Raw genomic sequence first — 17,645 nt, 5'->3', positions numbered from 1 at the left:
CAAAAAGAAAGCATACATAAGGAGCAAATAGACGAACGTATGTACTAGAAGCTTTACTGAAACTCTCCAACCATCCCTTTGAAATTTCGATTTTTATCTATCTTTTGTCTGTGCATTAAGTAACATATTTACTAATTTATGTATTTGTTTAATGTATGCTTGTTTCTGTAGTTCAGGGTACTGGTTTGAGGCCCAAATTGCAGAAATTGATGATTTTATTTGGGGGGGGGGGGGGGGAGCGGGGGATAATGCCCAAAAGACATTTATGGGGGTCCTCAGAAATAAAAAGATTAAGAACCCTTACTGCAGTCAAAATATTCTATACTACCCATTCATGTGAAATATGCAAGTATCTTACATCAGATTAATAGGTGCAAAGTTCTATTTAACCACAGCACTCTGACCACGCCTAGATGACTCAGACATTTTACACAACTTACTTCTCTGCACAAGCCCATGCTTGGCATATAAGTTACACCTATTAGTCCTATTCCTAGGGGATGAGTACAAGTATGTCACCCTATATAAATTCACAGGTGTGCAATTTTACAAACCACAGATAAACCTCTGCTTAAAAACTTAAACCTTTGCTAGTTGTGAAGTACCTAGTCCGGTTCTGCAGTAACCAACCTCAGATTACCTTGGTCTAAATTTGTGTTTTCCACATCCAACCCCATTAAGAAGATACTTAAGGTTAGGGGGCAGTAGATTGGTATGTAGGGGCTGGGCAATCAGCACTGAAGAACTGGACAAGAAGGTACGAGGAGGAGCAACAGTAAGGAACTAAAATGCTAACCTGCTTATGACCACTGCAACTAAACACCTGTAAATCTCAGAACACACCCCTACCTTTAAAAGGAACAGTTATTTTGTAGAGACAGCTGCACCTTTTCAAAGAAATGGAGATGACCAAAATTCTGCAAAGAATAAGGCAGAAAATTCAGTCATTCAATGGCTGGTTTTATTTCAAATCACTGACGCTTATATTCAAAGACAGCATATCAAATGACTGAACAAAAGGTCAGCATACCCACTTGCACCATCAGGCTTTGCAGCAGCATGTTTTGTAGCAGGGTGAAGTGCAGTGGACAACATTTCGGTGAAAGAACAAAATAGTCATGGGGTTTCAGTCAAATTACCAATCTGCTGCCCGAATAATATATTTAGCCAGTACATCGATCTGTCAGATGGAATCTGCTTTATAAAGTGACATACTAGGACCTGACCCCAGACAAGATAAGCAGGATGCTTGTTTGAACACTAGATCTATTCTGGGGTGTCCATTTTTGTGGACAGGTGGTCTCTGCCCTCTACTAGGGGGTTACTGGAACAAGGTCTACAGCCTTAAAAGGAATGGTGGGTGATAGAAATTAGTTTACTGCTTGACTGGTGTGTAAGCTCTGGTCAAGCAGCAACCACAATCCTAGTCACAGTAAGGCACAGCAAACCCCAAATTAACCTGTGCTCACCCTGTGGTACCTTGGCACAGAGCAGTCAGGCTTAACTTGGAGGCAATGTATAAAGTATTTGTGCCACACTTCAAACAGTAAAACAGTGCAAACACCACAAAAATACAATATTACAAAGTTCGAAAATCAGAGCAACATTTAATAAATGATACACGACCAAAGCTAAGAAAATCCAATCATCAGAACCAGAGTTAAGAATTTTTAAAGAATAAACTCCAATTTAGCATCTAAAAGCATTAAACTACCAACCCCCGCTCTCCGGTCAGACTGGAACGAGTCAAAGTCAAAAGGTCAAATCGACCTCTAAAGTACACGGGTCAGATATAGTCCCAGATTAGTCCTGCTGAAGTGTTATCTTCCCAAGTTTTGGTGCCAAGAGTCTCGTTCACGTAGAAGAAGGTGCAGGGGTGTGGAATTTATTAAAATATCTACTTGTCCAGGAGACTGGTTGCTTCTCAAATCTACTTGTCCTGTAAAAAGATCTACTTGTCCCCTGGGTGCCATGTAGTGTGGCGACAAATTATGGCAGCAATCTCATTATGTAAGAGCTCTGATAATAGCCTCCCTGATTATGCCAGGGCTACTACCATAGTAGGGCTTAAATACTTGCAGTTTCAATCCCTACTGTAGCAATTTCCTTATTTTGCCACCTTTCTGCAGATCTGCATACTGGGGCTGGAGGAAGCAGTAAGCAATAGTTCCAGGGCTGGAATGCCTTTGAGTCTGCAAACCTACTAACCTGCATGTTTTAAAGATTTTCACCAGCTTCTCTCTAATATTTTCCCATAATAAGAAAGGTTGGACATTTACTCCTGACAATGGCAGAATTAGAACTTCTTCCAGGGTTGGGAAGAAAGTGGCTGGAGGGAAAATGAACTTGCAAATGCTCAATAGATTTTCACATGAGCAAATCTACACATTGTATTTACCCATGCTAAAATACAGTTCACAAATATTTTATAGGGGTACAACATATACCATGGGTGCACTTTTGTGACTTTCTTTAAGAAAGTGGGGCCACATGTAGGTAGGTTCAGATTTGCGACCCGCAAATTGCGAGTCGCAAATCCGAATGTAGGATGGTGTCCCTGACACCATCTGTGATTTGCAAGGGCTTCGCAAATGCCCACCTCATGAATAATCATGAGTTGGGTCGCAATTTGCGACCCCCTTGCGAATGGCGGCCCTCACAGGGATGGTGGCCCTCAAAGGGATGGTGGCCTGCTGGAGACAGCAGACCACCATGTCTGTGACTGCTTTTCAATAAAGCATTTTTTTTTCTTTTTTTGTAATGCAGCCCGTTTTCCTTAAAGGAAAACGAGCTGCATTACAAAAACGAAAAATGAAACGTTTTCTTTTCATTTATTCAGAGCAGGCAGTGGTCCGCAGGACCACTGCCTGCTCTGAAAAAATGTTTACAGTGACATTCACAATGGGGAAGGGGTCCCATGGGGACCCCTTCCCTTTTGCTAAAGTGTTAGCACCCATTTGAAATGGGTGCAAACTGCGATTGGTTTGCGCCCGCGGTCACAAAACAATCGTACATTGCACTGCGAGTCGCAATTAGGAAGGGAACACCCCTTCCTAATTGCGAGTCGCAAACTCGTTTTGCGATTCGGTAACCAGGTTACTGAATTGCAAAACTGGGTTTGTGCATCGCAATGTGCTTTTTGCACGTCGCAAACAGCGAAAGTCGCTGTTTGCGACATGCAAAAAGCTACCTACATGTGGGTCTTGGTCCCTAATTAGGTCTGGTGTTAACAAAGACATTTAGTTTTTATTAAACTTCTATTTCTCTCTCTTTCGGCTGGCTTTACTGTGAGTGATCGCATTCTGCTCTTCCACAAGGAGCATATTGGCGCACACAGTAGTTTTGTTCAGTGTCAGGAACTACAGTGGCAATCAGTGATGTAACGAAACTGGAGGGTGCCCCTTTGCAAAGAACATGGAGGAGCCCCCTCTCCAGACTCACTCAGGGCAGGTGCTGTGCTGAAGGGGCCCCCTGGAGGGCAGCTGTGGGGCCTTTGTTATGCCACTGGTGGCAACGTGTGCTTTTAGAGTTAAAAAACTTTTTCTTTTTTTTTGCCAGTGTTTGTTACAATGTTGAGGGCCTGGTAGCTCCCACAACAATAAAGTGTTACAAAAGCCATGTCAAAACAAGACATGCATTGATGAAACTAAAAGACTTATAAAAATATGTAAGATCAGTTGGCTTTGTCAGTGTTTGTTTATTTTCATGCTTCCCATAATCGTGTTGAAAATGGTTAAACTGATTTTCCATTAGAAATATTTTTGGGAAATACTAGCATGCATCAACACATTTTACTAAATGACACTTCATTTGCATCTAATCAGAGAGCATTCTGGGAGCATTATACTTAGCCTCATAGCCTGAACTTTTCAAACATGTGTATACACGTTTTTTTTTTTTTTGTACTGGAACCAACGTCAGTAGTGAAGTGTGACCTTAAAACATTTATTTACAGCACTCACCCTAATAATGAAGGCTTTCAAATAATGAACCATAAATACAAGTTCGAACAGCATTATCTTTTGGAAACACATTACCTCAACTGCAGAGAGCTCCACTCTCTGTAAACAGGCAGCTAAAGGGTTTGTGCTGCAGAGGGTTGGGCCTACTTGTCCCAAGGACAAAGTAAACATAAAAACTTGTTGCCCTGGACCCCAAACAAGATGTCCCGGGCGTCGGGCTATAGGAATTCCACATCCCTGAGGTGGCAAGGAGAAAAGGGGTTGCAAGGAGGATAGTGAGTTTCTGGGGTGGCAATCGGCCTGGCGCGAGGAGCAGGCCAGGTGTCAAGGGCAGGCGGCCTGCCACTTCGCGCTGGCAGTCCCCCCCGCAAGCAGTCGATGCTGTAGTGAGAAGAAACGGGCTAGCAGCGGATTTTCGGTGCGAGCAGAGTAGTTTCAGGGGCAAATGGGCCCATTCACAGTCGCGAAGGGTCCAAAAGCTGGAAGTTAAGAGCTTAAAAACCACACTAAGAGTCCAGGACTTGAGGCACCACCTGGGAGCCAGGAACTCATTGAAGACTGGTCCAGGAGCAGCATGGGAGCATTTTATGTCGCTGAAGCTATGATCAAGATGCCAGCCCTTTGAGTCATACAAGGATCCTGGGTTCAAGGAGGGTTGCAGGTCCAATTCTTCTTCCCCAGGCAAGAGGGTAGCAGCTCAGCAGAGCAAGGCAGCAGTTCCTTCAGAGTAGCAGTCCAGCCGAGTGACAGTCCTTTCAGTAGCACAGTTGTCCTCCTTCATGACACAGTATCCAAATGTCCATAAGTGTTCTGAACTAGTGGTGTCTGAGGTCCCTCTTTTATAAAGAGTGGTGCCTTTGAAGTAGGGCAAACCTTCTAAAGGCATGCCTTTGATGTGCAATGATGCCCTGCCTTCCCTGGTTTCAGTCTAATTACAGGGGGTATGTAGCCCTTTGCGTGGAGATAGGACACAGCCTACTCAGGTGTGAGGCTGGGCCCAGCTCCTCCCTCCCATCCTGTCCATCCAGTCACACCAAATATTAACCAATTATCCCTTCTCATTTGGAAATGACACTTATGTAATAAGGAGACTCCAATGCTATCCTATGGGAAAAACGGACCATGCTGTATTGAAAAAACTAATTTTAAAAGTGCATGTCCAACTTTCTAAATACACTGCACCCTGCCCTGTGCAGGGTCTGCCATCAGGTTAACATATGTATAAAAAAAGGTTTATTTTGCCAGATCAACATGGCAGCTTAAACTGCACATTGGATTGCAACGACAAGCCTAATACATGTTTATACTGCTCCGTAAGTGCATGACAAATCTAAAAGTAGGACAACCGTATCTGTCATGTTTAGCAATAACTTCTGGGCATACACCCAGGCTGGATGGATAAAAACAAAAATTAAAAAAAGCGAGGTACCAACTGGTGACTGGCATTTCAACTACAGATAGAAGCAAATATAGTTGTAGTGAGAAGTCAACTTCCACACTGGATTTGTGGTATGGTATGACTTCTTGAAGATGTGGCTACTTGCATTTTGTTGCACATGTGGAGGTTAGATACCTCAAATACCCTCCAAGACAGAGAAATGTATGCCTAGAGGTATTAAGAGTCTTTACTAGTGGAAACATTGCAAAGTAATAAAGTGGACGAAGATTCAATTTTGGTAATGCAGATTTGAAGACCTCTAGACTTTGGTCTAATTTTATCACATACTGGCAGGGAGAGGATATGTTGTGAGAGGAATGTTATTTTTTTATTTTTTTTCTACAAATGTGCAACAATGCTTGCTAAGAGTGGCCTACAATCCAATGTTTACTTACTGTTTCCAACTGATTTGTGACCATGTGCAGGTGTGAAGCGATTTCAGGTCATAATCAGGAGCATGGTGGAAGCACAAATTCTAATTAGCTCAGTAAACTGATGAATCTGTGTCTTTTTTTTTTTCTTTTTTTTTTAAGTTTAAAAAGTTACATTTTAACTGACATTTTCACCCAACTATGACACCACTTTAACCATTGTCTTCTTCACTGAATTTGAGGTGTAGGTAAGATATTACCATACCTAACTATGGGCCATATGTACAAAAGCTTTTTCCCATAGACACAGAATGGGTAAAATCCTTTGGTACATCTGGCCCTATATTACTTTAAACCTTGGCCTTTTTAGTGAATCAGCATTTTTATAAAAGTAAGCTCTTATCATACACAATCCCCAGCTGAATGAAAATCCACTGTGGCAAAACAATGGTGACCAGGGTCACCCTCACCCGGCCTTTGCCCATGCACAGTGTGGGGTTAGCAGCTGGGCCTGGGTTGTGGCTAGGCTCTGCACTCAACTCCCTGCTGAGCACAAGAGTTGGAAGAAAGACCTCAGCCCAACCCCGCCAGCCCCAGGCTCAGACCCCAAATATTTATTTTAAACTTCATTTTCCCAGCCCCTCAGGATTCACTTAGAGTTACGCTTAATCACAGTGACTCCCAAAACATTCTTGAAATTTGGGGCCTTTGTTCAGGGGGTCAGGATATATGGTATATTGAAAACATTATCAGTACACAGGGACAGAGTTAGCTACTTCATTATTCGTTCTGATGATGCAGCCTGCCAATCAGAGACCTCGTTCTCACAGAACAGAACTCAGACCCGTAGGAGCAAAATGTTTTTTTTTTTTTTTTTTTTTTTTTTTTTTTTTTAAGGCTGCCAGTTTAACGGAATACCCAATGAACCTACTTTCAATATATTTCTATTTCTTTAACCTTAATATCTCCTAATCTACTGGAAAGATTAACAGCAAGTCACAACAAGCAATGGCAAAGCAGAGGTTGGGTAAAGGCTAAAACTAAACCTAGGTTTTGAAATTAAGGATGATGAGTGAAACATCCACTAGATAATGAAGGAGTTAACCAACAAATAAGTAAAAACGTAAAACAGCAGCAAACTTTAATTTAGGAAAGCCAACACTGCATGGTAAAAGTCTTAAATGAAGGGAGCATTTTTACAGCTTCATCATTATTAAGAGACACGCGGCAAAAAGGTATGTATCGGAAATTGGTCACGTGTAAGAAAGTTTTGGTACTGCTAAATATTTACACTCACCACTTAAAAAGTGCAAACAGCGCTGAAGAGTACTAGTAGTGAAATCAGTCTGTGATCCATGCTGCAGCGATTTTTTTTTTTTTTTTAAACCATCCATCATAAGCAACAGCACATACGCAGTCTTAGGCGAGATATACAACTCATGCTTTGCGGATAAAGAAGATCTAGCTTTCAGCCAAATTTGGGGTAAAGAGTCTCTTCCTTCCTTGCACCTTATGGTGTCAACATAATTAGTCCCTCCATAAAAGGCCACTCTTCTTATGTAAAGTCTGACCTGTCTAACTACTTATAGAGTGGCAACTGGCACCTATAAAATATATGAGGGGGCGAGAGAAGAAGACAAAAAAAAAAACACAGGGGCATATATTCCTACCATGGTGCTAAATTTTCCCCATGTTAACATGTTCAAAAAATTTTTTTAATTTTTTTTTAAAAAAACCACACACACTGCACATCCGGATCTCTTTAGTCTTTCCTGAATCCAACATATATCTCACTTATGTTGAGAGATGCTGGTAGACATTTTCATTCTCCTCAAAATAATATTTTTGAGGCAAAGTCTTATTGATTAAGGAAAGAGATGTAATGAAGGAATTTCTGTCAAAAGCAGAGCCTTTCTATTACCAATACAACCTTCAATGCCATGTTATAATTCAAACGCAGCCCTGTTCACTCATGAACTTAGGCTTTGAGTTTAATATAGACCACATTAAAGAGTCAATAGAGTGGTTTTAATATGGTGGTGATGTTTCTGAATGTCTTTTGATAAGTAATCAAAAGATTACCAAGTGAAGGAAGGGGGGACGTCTGCTGTCAGAGGCCCTGGGTTCTGGTCTGGGAGGCCACTGACCAGGGTATTGCTGCCGACTGGTACAAAACAGGGGACTTGACAGTGGAACACGTGTCAGGAAGAAATTCTTTAACCCCCCCCCCCAAGCAGCTCAGTGTAAGGCGGGTGTTAACTGGCATTGTTCCCCCAAGTTGTTCTCTTCCAATCAGTGGAGTGGGGAAAAAAAAAAACCAGCAGGCAAAAGCAAATCAAGGAGGCAAAAGTAATCATTAGATTTCTGTTGAAAAAGTATTGTCCTATCTCACCACTGTCACTGATCTTGGGAAGGAGAGAAAAAAAACCTGTACTGCTCTGTGCACTTGTTACTCAAATCATTTTCAGAAAATGGAGCCTTCAAAGTAATTCCCATGCGAGTTGTCCAATTTATCCCAGTTGAAGGGGTGTGCCACAATGATCATAGCTCAGCTGTGTGACCGAGAGAGCTAATCGTAATCATAAACGGACGATACTCAAACACTGGTCTGGATATCCCAACTCGAAGAGGCTTCCAGGAAAAATGTTGGTTGCATGACTGACATAGCAAACTGGAAGCACTGGAATTGCCTAAAGCTGAATTGTGAAGAGTCAGAAGTCTTGGTGTTCATCAAGACAACACCACCTTGGGCTGGATACTGATGGACTAAACAGCAATGCTCCCAGGGAGGGACAAACAAGATTGAGAAGCTGAGGAACTAATAAAAAGCAGCAATTGAAAGTGACAAGGAAATCTAAAATGATAAAGAGTGGGCTTAGCTCCAAGCACTTCTATGTTCTTGCTGTGCCAATGCTTGAGAATTACTTCTCTGAGATTTTAAAGTGTATTCACCAGGTTACTATCCAGATGCTCCTTAGTAGTTGTAATGCACCACAGTGCCTCCATGGGCTGATAGTTTGTTTCTTTAGGCAGAACCTATCAAATGGGTTGCTCAACTGTCACTCGTAAGTAGATGCCCTATACTACTTGGTGATTTAACCATACCTCCAATGAACCACTAATTTGTCACTCTTGGGTAAGATACTTATAACAACTAGGATCACACTTTAACAACTATTGAGAATGGGATGCATAAAGAAAATGTTTAAGGCCAGCAACAGTAAACCAACGGGATATTACAATATATTTTTTGATAACTACATGTAAAAAATTACTTCAAAAGAAGCTGTAAAGTAAGAGGTTTTTTTGTATATATTAACAGTCCCTGAATGTAATGGAGGATAAGACCAATTCTGTGGAGGACCTCTTAACTAGGAGTCTCTCCAATGAGAATGCGGAAATGCACTGCATTGACAAAAGTCTAAAGAGTAAAAAGAAAAGAAATTCAGGTCCGGATTGTCTGTGTATTCCAGTATGACTTAAAAGGCTTTCCAGAGACACTAACCTAGCTGCCCCACTCACCTTCATTTCAAGCGATTAGTTTTCAGGTTGAGCGAAGCATTCAACCTTCTGTATACTTTTAGCATACTTCTTATGGCTTAAAGCGATTTCATTAGTTGGTTGCAGTGTCCTTTAAATATTCTTGCTCGCTAGTGGTCAGTTCTGCCTTTTCCTCCCTTCTTTTTCAGTTTCAGATCAGTGACCAACTACTGTATTGTTCCACTTTGGTTTCTTTAATTGTTGCTCTGACAGACTATCTGTCATTTCTTTGGTGCTCCCGTCAGGCTGGTAGCTGCCTGCGTTTCATTGTAGCATTAGGCTCCTCCCATCCCCTTCCACGTGGCTGACATTTGTTTAAGCTTTATTCCAGTGCTGTCCGCATTTATCGCTGGCTCCTAAAATATGCTTATTTTACAAATGAAACACCCTGTTTAGCTCACTGCTCACGAAAGCCAGAATGTGCCCTTTCTGGTAGCTAAACCTAGAAGCAATGATGTGAAATTTGCTTAGCCTTGCATCACATCTCGAAGTCTCTTTCCAGGGTCCCTCCCTGCCACCACTCACATGGCACACAGGGCAATGCTTATCTCCTTTATTGGGGCCATAACTCTTCTTAGGCTGCTCTGCTCATTGAAATGAGAGGCAAGAATGTTTGCAAGACTTTTCATACTGTTAAAATAAAAAGAAAATACCTTTCCAGCCCTATTTTCACATTTCTGTTCAAACATTTACACGACTCGAGGTAGAGCAATCAACTTCTTGTCTCTCCTCAAGGGCTTTTGATTTCTGATGTCAGTAGCAGCCAGTGACCACCAAAACATGGCAGGAAAAGACTAAATTATGATACACGGTTGAGCAATTTATGTGGCAAGGAAAGTCCTCAGGGGTGTGGAATTTACTAAAATATCTACTTGACCATGGGACTATTTGCTTCATAAATCTACTTGTCCTGTAAACAAATGTACTTGTCCCTTTGGTGCCATGTAGTGCAGCGAGGTAGGTCTTTGCATTAGTGGATTTCAATAATTCATGAGAATTTGCAGAAGTAGAACAGAAAATCGGACTGCTAAATAATATTTGTTAACTATATTTTAGCACAAGCAAATATGCATGTGTAGATTTGCTCATGCGAATATCTATTGAGCGTTTTCAAGTTCACTTTCCCTCCAACCACTTTTTTCCCCAACCATGGAAGAACTTCTACTTCTGTCCTTGTCAGTAGCACATTTCCAACCTTTGTCAGTATGGGAATGCTGGTGAAAATCTTTAAAACCTGCATTTTAGTAGGCTTGCACAGACTCCATGGCATTCCAGCCCTGAACTATTGCTTACTGCTTCCCCCAGCCCCAGTATGTAGATCTGCAGAAAAGTGGCAAAATAAGTAAATTGGTATAGTAGGGCTTGAAAATGCTAGTATTCTACCCCTACTATAGAATAAGCCCTGGCATAATCAGAGAGGCTATTATCAGAGCTCTTTCATAATGACATTGCTGCTATAATTTGTCGCTGCACTACATGGCACCAAAAGGACAAGTAGATTTGTTTACAGGACAAGTAGATTTATGAAGCAACCAGTCCCATGGACAAGTAGACATTTTAGTAAATTCAACACCCGTTTACAATCATGTTAGCAGTGTGTAGTGCTATATAAATAATGCAACTAGACCACGTAGAAAAATCTTTTAGGCCTCGGAAGTGGTACGGCAAGAACAGCATAAAATAATGAAAATACCACACCATACAGACACTGATGAATATTTAAGCACTCAAGGATCAGACAGCTTATTACACCAAATTCCTGTTACATTTAGACTATCTAGCGTGTACCCAGGAACATACCAGTTTTAAAAACTGCCTCATCCAAAAAAATCCTGCCCATAAATCATCGCCCCAACCCTCTATACGATCACCCAGCCCTTCAAACTCTCCACTGGCTGTGGCCATGTAATCCTCCTCCTCCTCCTAGGCACTCTCAATTGCCTACAAGGTCACTCACAGCACTGGACTATCAATCACTCGTGTAACTTCTAATATACAAAGATAATACATTATCCAATAGCAGACCTGCTTCTATAATCGGCTCAAGAAGTTATGCATCACTGGAACATCTTCTGTCCAGGTTAGACTACTCTGGAAATCTCATCCAGCAAAGATAAAAACAATTCCATCCCATTCAGAATGGCAGTTAACCCTAGCTATTGGCAACAGATAATTTTATATCCTACCCTATGCAAGAAACAGATTTAACAACCCTCTCGGAGATAACAGGGAATGTAAAATGCAAAGCTCTGTCACATTCATCATCTCTCGACTCCTAGTTCAAGGGCACTCACACGTGACAGGGCTAAAGTACCCCTCCTGTCATTATGCACAATACAAGAACCCTCCCTATATAGGCCACATTATAAACCACTCTTTCTACCAAATACAACCTTTAGGGCTGCATTCTACCTATCCACCAAGAGTGCCTAGATGCCTCAGTGGTACAGATCTATAAAAAAAAAAAATACTATACAATGAAGGCTAAGTGCAATGCTTGTGAGAAATTAAATCTAATATGTTGATCTTCTAGTAATGGTTTGATTTGTTATAAGACTGCAGCACCTTAAATGGATATCATAGAAAAGTGATGGGAGAAGTGGACAGATGGCACTGCTCAAGGTTACTTAGCAATCAACAGGTTGAGAAAAAAGGTTGGTGCAGACAGGTTTACTCTAACACCTGCTGACGCACTGAAAAAGGAAATTAATTTTGAAATCCTGCACACTTCACCGATTATTCAGAGGCATGAGAAACTACACTGGTGCATCACAATGGGGCAGACATTTGCAGAAACTATTAGTAAAAGAATGCACACAAATCTCAGTTCATCGTCTCTGCTGTAAAAGAGAAGGGAGGAATTGTGATATTAAAAAAAAAATAATAAAAAAAAAGTCCATCCAGAGGAAAGTGAAGGGCTATGGACAAGAAATTTGCAAATTCAGCTGTCAGTGAAAATATAGTAGCCTTTAAAAATGGCTGCAAAATGCACAAATATATAAATGTATATGAAAGATCCTGCACCTGCTGTGAACACTTATACCTACGAGATGAAGAGTAATCAATGGAGCAGGCAGCCAAGTAAGGTGCGCACCTATTTAGTCACTTCCAGTCACAGCAAATTAATGGGAAAAGCAATACTATGCAAAGTAATTTAAAAAAATGCTTTGTCTTGGTAAGGGGACAGTAATTTACAAACTTAGACGTAATCCAACCAGCTTTCAAGTCCACAAAAAACCTGTGCAAAGGCAACCAATGACAAACGGGAATTTCCTGCTCAAAAATTCATTTCTTTCTAGTCTTGTGCTGCCTCTATTTTATGGAGCTAACAACTACAGAACTTTCCGAATTCTCTCTCAGGTCATCAGTTTTACCATGACACGCTTATATCAACACATAATAGCATACATTATCAAAAAATTAATTTAGCCAAGTGGAAAGCACATTCATAGAAAACCAATCTGGACCTCACTTCTTGGAAGCTACGTCACTGGGCAGTGGATGATGTGATAAATCAAGGCAGTGATGAGGAAGTTACAGCTGCACCTAACAGACTTGTACCCTTCCCAAAAAAAAATAATTAAAAAATAATAATAATAATAATAATAATAACTTGACATCTACGTTTTTTCACAGAAGTAGTAGAAGAAAAAAAAAAAAGTTTAGACAGTATTGTTTTTGGTCAGCGAAAGGAATTATATTAGTGAACAGCAATATAAAGGTTTCGAAGTCACAAGCGGTACCCACGCCATTTGATTAGATGTCTATGCTAACAAAATGAGAAAGATGAGATCTCACAATAACCCATAAAGGACAACAGTCTGTCAAATTACACTTTGTTAATACAGATAAATAAGCTAAATTGAACATTCTACAGATTCAGCTATGTCATTGATAAACGGCAGTAACTAATATTACAAGCATTTGTAATGCACTAGGTTTCGCATTGCTTGAGTTAGAGCTACTGTTTGTAAATTCATAACCTGACTTATCTTGCCACATAAATTGGTCATCCTTGATTCATGATTTTGTCTTATCCTGCCACATAATTCCAGTGCCCGTGCATATAAAAACTGAAGCACTTCCATTTCTTCCTCTTTCTGCATCCAAAAATGAAAATGTTGCCATTTAGCATTCCAATTTATATCTGCCACGCTAATTCTAATAGATTATCACTTTGACCACCCCACCATCAGAGTTACTGGCTGGCTAACAATTTCCCCCCCCCCCCCCCCCCCCCAACGCACCCTTCAATACGGCCAATGGATTTTGCCCTGTGAGCACCATGGCCGCCATGGAGCAAAAGGGAAGACACAAATGAAAAAAAAAAAAAAAAAAGTTCACCCACGCTGAAGTATATCGGCGATTGTGCAATAATCTATTTAACAAGGTCAGTCTGCAATGAGGTAAAACCGCCCCAAGGCAAGACAAACAAAGCATTTACCAAAACCACTAACAAATGAAAGTGGACGTGAGATGGGCACAGTTGAAAGCACACAGAATACTTACAAAATGTCGACAAGCCCTTGCATCCTTGACCTAAAAAATGAACAGTCGCCATTGTGGCGCTCTGAGGAACTACCCTATAAAAGTGAAGCTGCTGGAAGAATTGTTTTGCAGCCTTCCCACAACATAAAAGGGGTGAAATACATTTGCTGCAAGGTCTGCACTAATACAGTTTTTCTCTTGACAGCCATCCACACTGGTACTAATTTCAAGATAACAATTTGTAAAACAAGAGTTGTTCTCACACTAGAATTGTGACTTTAAGAGTAATGCCAAAAAGCACACAATCTATTTAATGTGGAAATCAGAGAGTGATGTACGAAAAAAAATGCTTCCCCAGCACAGCTTTTTGGAACTATGAAAACCAACCAATACAGGTGGCAGTAACAACAGGGGATTGGATACAGTCAATTTTAAAACAATCAGCAGTATTAATCAGACACAAACAACTAGTTTTGTTTTGTTTTAAGAATTTCTAAATTCTGCAGGTTTGACTAAAAGCAAATGACCTGTGGAAGGTAGCTCCAGTGCACAGCCACTGAAAAAGCAAACCAAGTGAAGGTAATCTTATCTGAGAAATTGGCTGAATATCACGGAAGACCACAGGTTCAAATTATCTGCGAGTCAACACCAAAAAAAATACCAAATCCAAAGATCAGATTCCCAGCTCGGAGATAACATCATCAAGACAAAGCATAGCCTTTTTTAGTACCAAAAACAAAAACTGCTATTAACTATAGAAATGCTATCGTGATCAGGGTTTAGCAAAGTCCAAACCTACGGCTGGGACTTGTACCTGTATTGCTACGCCACAACAGGTAAACAAGCCAACTCATTATCAAAGGAGCACTCATGAAGATTATTATCCCTTTACAGATCATGTGAAGGGTACAGTGTGTTTATTAGGCACTTAAGGTATATCTTCAATATTCAGGCACTGAACAAGCACAGCTTGAAAGTCAGCTCCTTTTAAGGGGTCCTTGGGTGGTTTCCACGCTCTGTAATTTGTTTCTAAAACAGAGTCAATTGAACATTTTAAACTGCACTTTCCAAATAGACTGGGGAGTAAAAAGATTTAGAAACTGAAGAGTGTACCTCACAAATTCCTTTGAATAACAGATTACTACAAGAACCAACCCGGGAAAAACTATTACATGTTTGAGAGAGACATGTATTATAACCATTCCATTTGAGAAAATTAAATGATTATTTTGTTTATCTGAACGTACATTGTGCTATGAAAGTGCTTAGAGTAATGTTCACAGACCTTGCCACTTCCACTCAAGATAGACAATCATTTATTCATCCTCTGAAACGGTCAGAGAAGGGAATCCAGGCAGAGGGGGGAAGTAGACAAAATTAAGTCTTATAATTTTGTGTTCAAAATGCACATTTTAACGTCTTCAGACTGGATCTGGATCCTTACGACTGTCTCCAAGCTTCGGGCTCTCCCTTATTTTACCACAAGTGCCTAGATGTGAATCACTGTACGAAGTACAATTATGAAGACAAAAATCTCATTCCAAAGCAGCAAGTAGTAGACAAGAGGATGTGTGTCAACCAAGCTGTTTGAGAGCAAAGAGTCTTGATTGCACGTTTCCAGGTTATGACGCAGATTTTTTTTTTTGTTTGAACTGCAAATTATAAGAAGGCCTAAAACGGGACAGTAAATGGGAGATTTTTCAACAGACAATACCATAAGAATGTGAAAGTCATGATGGCCAGGAATTTTGATAGATCCATGGAGGATTGTCAATGATTTGAAATGTACTCTTTTACAGATTGGCAGCAAAGGTAGAGATCACAAAATAGGGGTGATGTACTGGCATCTTGAATACCCTTCTATAGGACTGGTGGTAACAGGCTGCACAGACTCATGGGTACTCCCAAACATTTTCTGAGCGGACCAAAATCTTAAGTCTGTGGTGTGACTGGAGGCCGTGGTGGTGCCAGAAGCGTGGAGGTCATGGATGGGAGAGGTGTAGTGTGGGTGTAGGGAAGTATCACATGTACATCTAGTGGTTGAATTGCATCTGGGATCAATCCCGGCTTCCCCACCTTACTAAATTCTGCAATCCAGGGCAACTGCATTTTTTCCACTTTGCTTTTTTCCTCTCTTAATTATTATCATATATACGAGAACGTTGAAATATAGGACTTCAGGGTGTGCTCTGTACAATATCCTATTCTTGTGTTCTACTGGCATTATTGTCAGTGTGGGGGGGGTGGGGAGGCCTGAATATTCCTAAAATCATGTTTAAAAAACTAGCAAATATAATTTTAAAAAAAACACTTTCCAATGCACTGATTTACATCTGATGAAACGCGTTTGAATGTTAACGAAATACACTTTTTTGATCTTTGAAAGGACTTAAAAACATCTTTCCACGTTTGTTGCAAGATGGCTTTTTTATTTATTTATTTTTAACTCTGTAGGAAGTTGGCTCTGTATGTGCTATTTCAAAGTAAGGAATAGCATGCACAGAGTCCAAGGGTTCCCCTTAGAGGTAAAATAGTGGTAAAAAGAGATAATACTAATGCTCTATTTTGTGGTAGTGTGGTCGAGCAGTAGGCTTATCCAAGGAGTAGTGTTAAGCATTTGTTGTACATACACATAGGCAATAAATGAGGTACACACACTCAGAGACAAATCCAGCCAATAGGTTTTTGTATAGAAAAATATATTTTCTTAGTTTATTTTAAGAACCACAGGTTCAAATTTAACATGTAATATCTTGTTTGAAAGGTATTGCAGGTAAGTACATTAGGAACTTTAAATCATAAAAATTGCATGTATACTTTTCAAGTTGACAAATAGCGGTTTTAAAAGTGGACACTTAGTGCAATTTTCACAGTTCCTAGGGGAGGTAAGTATTTGTTAGTTTTACCAGGTAAGACAGACACTTACAGGGTTCAGTTCTTGGTCCAAGGTAGCCCACCGTTGGGGGTTCAGAGCAACCCCAAAGTCACCACACCAGCAGCTCAGGGCCGGTCAGGTGCAGAGTTCAAAGTGGTGCCCAAAACACATAGGCTAGAATGGAGAGAAGGGGGTGCCCCGGTTCCGGTCTGCTTGCAGGTAAGTACCCGCGTCTTCGGAGGGCAGACCAGGGGGGTTTTGTAGGGCACCGGGGGGGACACAAGCCCACACAGAAATTTCACCCTCAGCAGCGCGGGGGCGGCCGGGTGCAGTGTAGAAACAGGCGTCGGGTTCGCAATGTTAGTCTATGAGAGATCTCGGGATCTCTTCAGCGCTGCAGGCAGGCAAGGGGGGGGTTCCTCGGGGAAACCTCCACTTGGGCAAGGGAGAGGGACTCCTGGGGGTCACTTCTCCAGTGAAAGTCCGGTCCTTCAGGTCCTGGGGGCTGCGGGTGCAGGGTCTCTCCCAGGCGTCGGGACTTAGGATTCAAAGAGTCGCGGTCAGGGGAAGCCTCGGGATTCCCTCTGCAGGCGGCGCTGTGGGGGCTCAGGGGGGACAGGTTTTGGTACTCACAGTATCAGAGTAGTCCTGGGGTCCCTCCTGAGGTGTTGGATCTCCACCAGCCGAGTCGGGGTCGCCGGGTGCAGTGTTGCAAGTCTCACGCTTCTTGCGGGGAGCTTGCAGGGTTCTTTCAAGGCTGCTGGAAACAAAGTTGCAGCCTTTCTTGGAGCAGGTCCGCTGTCCTCGGGAGTTTCTTGTCTTTTCGAAGCAGGGGCAGTCCTCAGAGGAGGTCGAGGTCGCTGGTCCCTTTGGAAGGCGTCGCTGGAGCAGGATCTTTGGAAGGCAGGAGACAGGCCGGTGAGTTTCTGGAGCCAAGGCAGTTGTCGTCTTCTGGTCTTCCTCTGCAGGGG

General features: G+C 41.5%; 1 protein-coding gene across 3 annotated transcripts in view; it reads right to left on the bottom strand.

Moving 5' to 3' along the window:
- Window positions 1–17,645, bottom strand: part of FBXO42 (F-box protein 42) — a 297,111-nt gene that overhangs the window by 265,512 nt on the left and 13,954 nt on the right. Inside the window, exon 1 of one of the 3 annotated variants that reach the window (XM_069240724.1) lies at window positions 850–907. The exons of the other annotated variants lie outside the window; for them this stretch is intronic. The gene's annotated coding sequence lies outside the window, so the exon portion shown is untranslated. Of the gene's footprint in view, window positions 1–849; window positions 908–17,645 lie in introns of those variants that run through there. 3 annotated transcript variants of the gene reach the window in all.

Source organism: Pleurodeles waltl, chromosome 6 (assembly GCF_031143425.1).
Source record: "Pleurodeles waltl isolate 20211129_DDA chromosome 6, aPleWal1.hap1.20221129, whole genome shotgun sequence".
In the NCBI taxonomy this organism is placed as follows: Eukaryota; Metazoa; Chordata; class Amphibia; order Caudata; family Salamandridae; genus Pleurodeles; species Pleurodeles waltl.
The sequence above is the reverse complement of the archived record's forward strand: the minus strand, read 5'-3'. Positions and strand labels throughout refer to the sequence as shown.